This window comes from Gavialis gangeticus, unplaced genomic scaffold (assembly GCF_001723915.1).
Source record: "Gavialis gangeticus isolate Ggan-Ray unplaced genomic scaffold, GavGan_comp1, whole genome shotgun sequence".
Lineage (NCBI taxonomy): Eukaryota > Metazoa > Chordata > Crocodylia > Gavialidae > Gavialis > Gavialis gangeticus.
Window position 1 is genome coordinate 31,545,051 of NW_017729033.1, and position 6,920 is coordinate 31,551,970.

The following is a 6,920-nucleotide window of genomic DNA, read 5'->3' on the forward strand; positions in this document are numbered from 1 at the left end:
GTCACAGCGGCGGCCTGGCGCCCTGCGCCGGCTCGTCCGCCTCCGCGCCAGGTGTGCACGAAACATCACCAGCTTTTTTAATTAACTTGCCAGAGCAGCCAAAGAATTTCCTCTCTGAAACTGCAGTGTTTTAAAATCAATGTAATACTGCAGTTGTGCTCAGTTTTTAGCCCTGTGGGCCAGTTGAGTGGTGAGTAGGGTTGCCAACCCTCCCAGATCAGAATAGCATCGATCTCCCGGTAACTACTGAAAGCAATCCGGGAGATTTTAATAGGATATTTTAAGGGAAAAAAAAATCACCCAGAATAGCTTCAGTCAGAGTTGGCAACCCTAGTAGTAAGGAGCTGGTCTGTAGGCTGGATTGGGCCCCCTGCACCAGGATTGGGTCCTGTGCTTCCCCTGCCTGGCTTCTGGTACTGGGATTGGGCCCTGGGGTACTGTGCTGCTCCTGCCCTGGCCCATGTGCTGGGATAAGGCCTTGCACTACAGGATGAGACTCTGGAGCCCTGTGCCACCCACACCTAATCCTGTACTCTGGGATCAGGTCCTGTGCCATCCTGTGTGCAGGGCCCTGCTATCCGGCCCATAGGGCTTACCATGGATGTGGACATTTGGCAGCAGGGGAGCGATGCTACTGCTCCCCTACCATTAAATTTGGCACTGGTGGGGAGCCATGTGGGCCAGATGACACTATGTTGGCACCTATAAACCAAAGATTGTGCACTCCTGTAATAGGGAAATTCAGTCCTGATTTACATGTTGAAGTCAGTGGAGTTATAGCTGCATCTACCAAAGATGACCTAAACTATTAATATTTTTGTTTTTCTATAATATAGTTGTTACAAAACAGAAATCTAAATTTTCACTAGAAGGTATTGAGTTGCATCTTTCAGCCATCTTTCATAGGAATATTTTACTATTAACATTACTTGGGCCTTGCAAAGCAGTGGGTTGCAAGTTGGGAAAGAGAAGCCTTTTAACAAAATAACTGTATAGAAAGGTACTACTAATAGTTTATTTGTATGCTGAGCTTCGGTCACTGCATTATGTTAGGAAGGACAGCATACAGAGTGATATTCTTAGAGGCCCCATTCCTAGAAACTGTTGTGTTAGCAAATACATGTGTGCTGGCAGTAGTTTACTTTCCTGTGTCTAAGTTTCTGATGTTGATAAATTAATCTCACATTAAGAATCACTCCAGGCTAAAAACCATGAGCACAGTGTAGGAAACACTAACACTGACTTTCTGGGCATTAGGAAGAGTGGGGAAGTGAGAGTGTCATTTACCTACCTGCCAGACAAGGATAAGGGGATGGCTGAGAGTGGGCTGCTTGGTAGAAATGAAGCAAAGTGCTTTAGTGGATTAACAGAGCTGCTGGTTTGAGAAGAGGGAGGTGATGGGCTTCACTGATATCCACATCAGCAGTCTCTGGAGAAAAGTACTGCTCAGCATACCTGAGCATGACACCTGGTTTGAACAAGATGCCTATTAGTAATCTGATCAGTGCTCTCTGGAGACAAGGAGAGGAAGAAGTCATATTTGAGTTTATCAGCTACTCATGTAGTTCAAAATTTTTTTTTGCCAAACTAGGAAACTAGAATGTAATGTTCCAGCCAAAGCCTATGTAACAACTTTGAGAACAGTGCAAACTTGCTAATGGCTGTTTCCGCAAGAAATTTTGATTTTAAGAAGGAAAGCAGTACATGTAAAATTCAAGCTGCTGTCAGTGGCAGTTATTTTAGCTGGGAAAACAAGAGAAAGTTTGTTCTGCCACCTAAGTCAGGGAAGACCTTGTAGTAAAATAAGTTATAATTTAATTGCTTGCTTCTGTACAACACGGTTTGATTATGTGTGAGAGAGGGCCTCTCTAATACTTGGGTTACGAACTTGTTATTACATATGTAGCAGCTTCTACAAATTTAAGCTGTTTAACTTGCAAATATTTTGTTTACACATTAACTCTTAAACACATTTATATAGAAGCTGAATGCATGCATGCTTGGTTGAAAGAGAGAGGCAATCAGTTACCCAAAGAATGTCCAAACCCTCATATGCAGCTATAAGGCACATTATCTGAAACACCAGTATTACCCTATAACATTGTAGCTAATGGCAGGGGAGCTGGACACTGCCAATGCTTTACCACTGCAAAAACAAAGTAGTTGGTCAACATGCTAAGAAGATCCTAGGAAAAGGATTATACCCTGTACTATAGAAGGAGGCAAAACCCCCAACAGTCCTTGCCAATCTGATGTTAGGGTAAAATTCTTTTCTATCCCCAGATTTGGCAATAGTATACTAACTGCAAGGAGAAGAGCAAGAGCAGAACAAGTACTGGCAGGAGTTTGCCCCAGTCAAAAATCCCTAGCGTCTGCTGTATTCAGCATTGCAATACTTCAGCGGAAAGGCAACCTCCATCTTCCCCTTAGGGCTAGGGACAGACATTCAGAAAGCCTGAGCCTGAATTGATTTAATGTTGGCAGGCTAGTCTAATCTGGCTAAGCTGAATTGGTTTGTAACCATACAGACATCCCCAATGGACTTAAGAAATACAGGCGCATGCCTGCAGTGGCTCAGGTTAGAAGCCAGGGGATGCTAGAGCAGGCCTCCCTTCCCTTTGACAGTGCTGAGCTGAGGGGGTGAGCCTGGCCAGGACCCAGCAGGACTCTGATTATGGAGGGGTTCCCCTCCACCCCTCACTGTTCCTGACCTAGGAGGGAGCCAGCACAGTAGAGAGTTGATAACAGAGAATTTAGTTACACAGCAGGGAGTTACACAGGGAGTTGATAGCATTTAGCACCCCATCAGAAAACAAAAGCCTCTTTCATTACTTCAGGCCCTTTTTAAACAACTTTTTCCAAGGAAGGAAGGAGGGGCATTACTAGCTACTTATTGATTAGCTCTAGAAAGCCCTAAGCTGACTCTCGCCTTTCTGCCTTTGTCCTGTCTCCCATAGCACAGACCATAGCCAGCATGTGATATGCTAGCTAATGCTGAGAGGTGTGTGTGTGTAAGGCAGAGGGGAGGAGGGAATTGCTGCTTGACCAGGGAGTGGTGAGGGAGGGTGGGGAGCAGGAGGAAGCCAGGCAGATGTGGCTGTACCTGCAGTTTCTGCCGGAGCTGCAGCCAGGGAGCAGGGGGCCTGGGTCAGCCCTGCTGGGCTGGAGAAGAGAGTAGAGCCCTGCCCAGAGTTGCAAAGCATCTGGGATGCTTGGGCACTCTAGTTTAACTTAAACCAGGAAGGGGCCTGGGACAGACATTGCATAAACTGGTTTGATCTAAATCAGTTAAGTCTGATACTACGTTCAACCAGATTTATCTCAAACCGGTTTCATCCATTTTCAGACTGGTTTATATGCACTGAACGTTTGTTCTGTTACAGGTTCAAACCCATTTCTTATCACTTAAACTAGTATCTGTGTAATATCTGTCCCTAGCCTAGAAGCTAGTGGCTTTCATGAGTGGAGTGGGGGGGTGCAGAAGTTTCTTCTGGGCCCTAACTGGTGACCAGCAAAAGGCATGGGATTACCAGTATTGCTGGCACAAGTGTCACTGTTGTTTTACTGTTCTGCTGATGGCAGCATTTGGGTATTCCATAGGTCTGGCAAGAGAATTGATCCTTGTGGGACTCCACCAACACATCTTGTAGCAAAGATGCGGTATCATGTGCGATATGAGACCTCTTCAGGCAATTGTAAGGTTTGCCTTTAACCACCCTCAGCTATATCAGTCATCCCTCTCCATCTGCCTTACTTTGCTATGACAGCATGCAGGAAGCATGGAAGGAAAAATGACAGATTTACTTACTCCTAGAAGAAAATGAATAGGAAACCTAAATAAAACCCTTCAAGAAATCTTAGAATCATAGATAATTTGGTTTGGGAGGCACCTCAGGAGGTCATCTAGTTTAAACCCCTCCTCAAAGCAGGACCATCCCCAGCTATATCATCCCAGCCAAGACTTTGTCTACCTGGGTCTTAAAAACATCTAGGATGGAGATTCCAAAACCTTTGGGTAGCCTGTTCCAGTGCTTTAGTACTGTTACAGTGAGAGAGGTTTTCCTAATATCCAATCTAAATGTCCCTTGCTGCAACTTTAGACCGGTGCTTCTTGTTCTGTCATCTGCCACCACTGACAACAGTCTAGCTCCATCCTCTTTGGAACCACCCTCCAGGTAGTTAAAGGCTGTTATTAAATCCCCTCTGTCTTCTCTTTTCCTGACTAAATAAGCCCAGATCCCTTACGCTCTCCTCAGAAGTCATGTGCCCCAGCCCTCTAACCATTTTAATTACCCTCCACTGGACTCTTTGCAATTTGTCCTCATCCTTTCTATAGTGGGAAGCCCAAAACTGGACACAGTACTCCAGATGTGGCTTCATCAGTGCCAGGTAGAGGGGAATAATCAGTTCCCTTGTTCTGCTGGCAGTGCTCCTACTAATGCAGCTCAATATACCATTAGCTTTCTTGCCAACAAGGGCACACTGTTGTCTCATATTGAACTTATTATTCACTGTAACCCCCAGGTCCTTTTCTGCAGAGATGCTGCTTAACCAGTTGGTCCCTAGCCTGTACTGGTGCATGGAATTGTTCTGTCCAAAGTACAGGACTTTGCAGTTCTTATTGAACCTCATGAGATTTCTTTTGGTCCATTCTCCAATTTGTCGAGGTCTCGCTGAATCCTAGCCCTACCCTCCAGTATATCTATTACTGCCCTCAGCTTAGTGTCGTCTGCAGCCTTGCTGAGGATGCACTCCATCCCATCATGCAGGTCATTGATGAAGATATTGAACAAAACCAGTCACAGGACTGATGCCTGGGGCACTCCGCTTGATACTGGCTGCCAAGTAGACATCAAGCCATGATTACTACCCTTTGAGCCCAATGTTCCAGCCAGTTTTCTATCCATGTTATAGTCTATTCATCCAACCCAGACTTCCTTAGCTTGCTTGTCAGAATGTGGAAGACCGTATCTTACTAAAATCAAGGTCTATCACATCCACTGGTCTCCCCACAGCCACAGAGCGAGTTGTTTCTTCATAGAAGGCAGTCGCGTTACTCAAGCATGATTCACCTTTGATAAATTCATGCTGGTTGTTGGTAATCAGTCACCTTCTTCTTCTCCACTTGCTCAGAATTTCCTTCAGCTTCTGGTCCTGACTTCTGAGATTCAGCCTAATTACAGGCAGTAAAGATAGGTACTGGGCACAAAATGGCTGGTGGCAGATTTCTTGCATTTACATCAATGGCACTTGTGGCTGCTCCTCTAGGGACTGCTGTTGCCTTCACTCCCCTGTTGCAGAGACAGCTGTGCGTTGCAACCTAGCTCAACCCTTCCATTCCTCCCATGCTCCTGGGGATCGCACAAGGACATATAGGGGTGGTTGCTAGAGTGAGAGACCCTCTAGGACCAGCCTTAACAGTGGGAGCTGCCCTTGCTCCTCAAGTACAGATCAGGGATGGGAAAGGACAAATGGAAAAGATCCAGGCGCAGCACGTTGAGGTCCTGCCACTACTGTCTTTTAAGTGGACCAGCTAGATTAGTGATTCACAACTCTTTTAGCCTCACGGCCTCCCTCCTGAATTTAGATCTAGCTCAGTGGTTTTCAGCTGGTAAAATTCAGCAAAGTTATGGAGTGGGGCTTTGAGGCTAAAACAGTAAATAGCCACTGGTAGAGAGATGAGTCTTTTGCTTAAGGAAAGATGCATTTGGTGTAATTTTTTATAACAATACCACTCAGCACTGATATGATTCCCTTTGGCAGGGGGGTGGTATATATTATATATCCCTTTTCGGGTATAAGAGGGAAGTGTGTTGCCAGTTTTAAACTTCCCATGTATCAAAAGTTCAGGAAACACTGGCTTACACCTTTCCATTTAGGGGGAGTTTTGGATATGCTGTAGGAAGGGGAAGCAAGCTAGGTGAAGGTTGACTTTGGGCCCTGATACTCAGGAGAGCTGCTGGGCTGGATGCTGCTGGGAGGGAAACTAAGGGGTTTATAATTAAATGGTTAGTAGGTTTGGGTTAAAGTGCAGGCCTGGGGATAGGACTTAAGCAGCAGTGTAGCTATACCTGTAGAGTTAACTACTAGGGCTGTGCAGGGCAAGTAATATTCGATTCGAGAGCCATGTCGAATATTAAACCGGGTTCCACTTTGATTTGCCATCTGCTTCGAGTTGAAGCGGGTCCAGTTTGACTTGAGGTCAAAGCTCAGGCGAATATTCGAGCTGCTTCGACTTCCCCATAGGCTATAATGGGGAAGGTCGAAGCAGGCTATAACTTTGGCATTTCTTGTCTGGTCTTTATGAAACTTGCAGGAATGGTAGCTCCTGAGGAGCCCACAAAGTGTGCCAAGTTTCAACAAGATAGGTTGAGGGGGTGCAGAGAACCTGCACCCCAAATTCTTGAGAGCAAACATCCTGTAACTTCTATGTGCAAAGCCACAGGGAGCTCAAATGTGCAGGAATGGTAGCTCCTGAGGAGCCCACAAAGCCTGCCAACTTTCAACAAGATAGGATTACGGGGGTTGGAGAAACAGCACCCCAAATTCTTGAAAGAGAACCTCCTGTGGCTTCTGTGTGGAAAGCCACAGGGAGCTCAAAACTGCAGGCTTGCTAGCCCCTTAGGAGCCCACAAAGCCTGCCAACTTTCACAGTGATAGGTGCAGGGGTTTGGGGGAAACTGCACCTCAGGCTGCTGAGAGACAAAACTCGTGCTCCAGGTGGAGCGAGGAGGGCGGCACTTGCTCCATCTGCACCTGGCACGTGGGGAGCCCCGGCAGCAGGAGGTTCACCTTGAGGAACACCAGCTGCTCCCCCAAACCAGGATCCAAGCAGGTGTGGTGGGGTGTCACAACATCCACAGCCATGCTGAACACCCTCTCGCTTGGCACAGTGGTCGGTGGACAGGACAGGTATTCCC

General features: G+C 46.4%; 1 protein-coding gene across 1 annotated transcript in view; it reads left to right on the forward strand.

The window, feature by feature from the left end:
* Window positions 1-6,920, forward strand: part of STX18 (syntaxin 18) — a 147,707-nt gene that overhangs the window by 6,588 nt on the left and 134,199 nt on the right. The gene's annotated exons all lie outside the window — the stretch shown is intronic.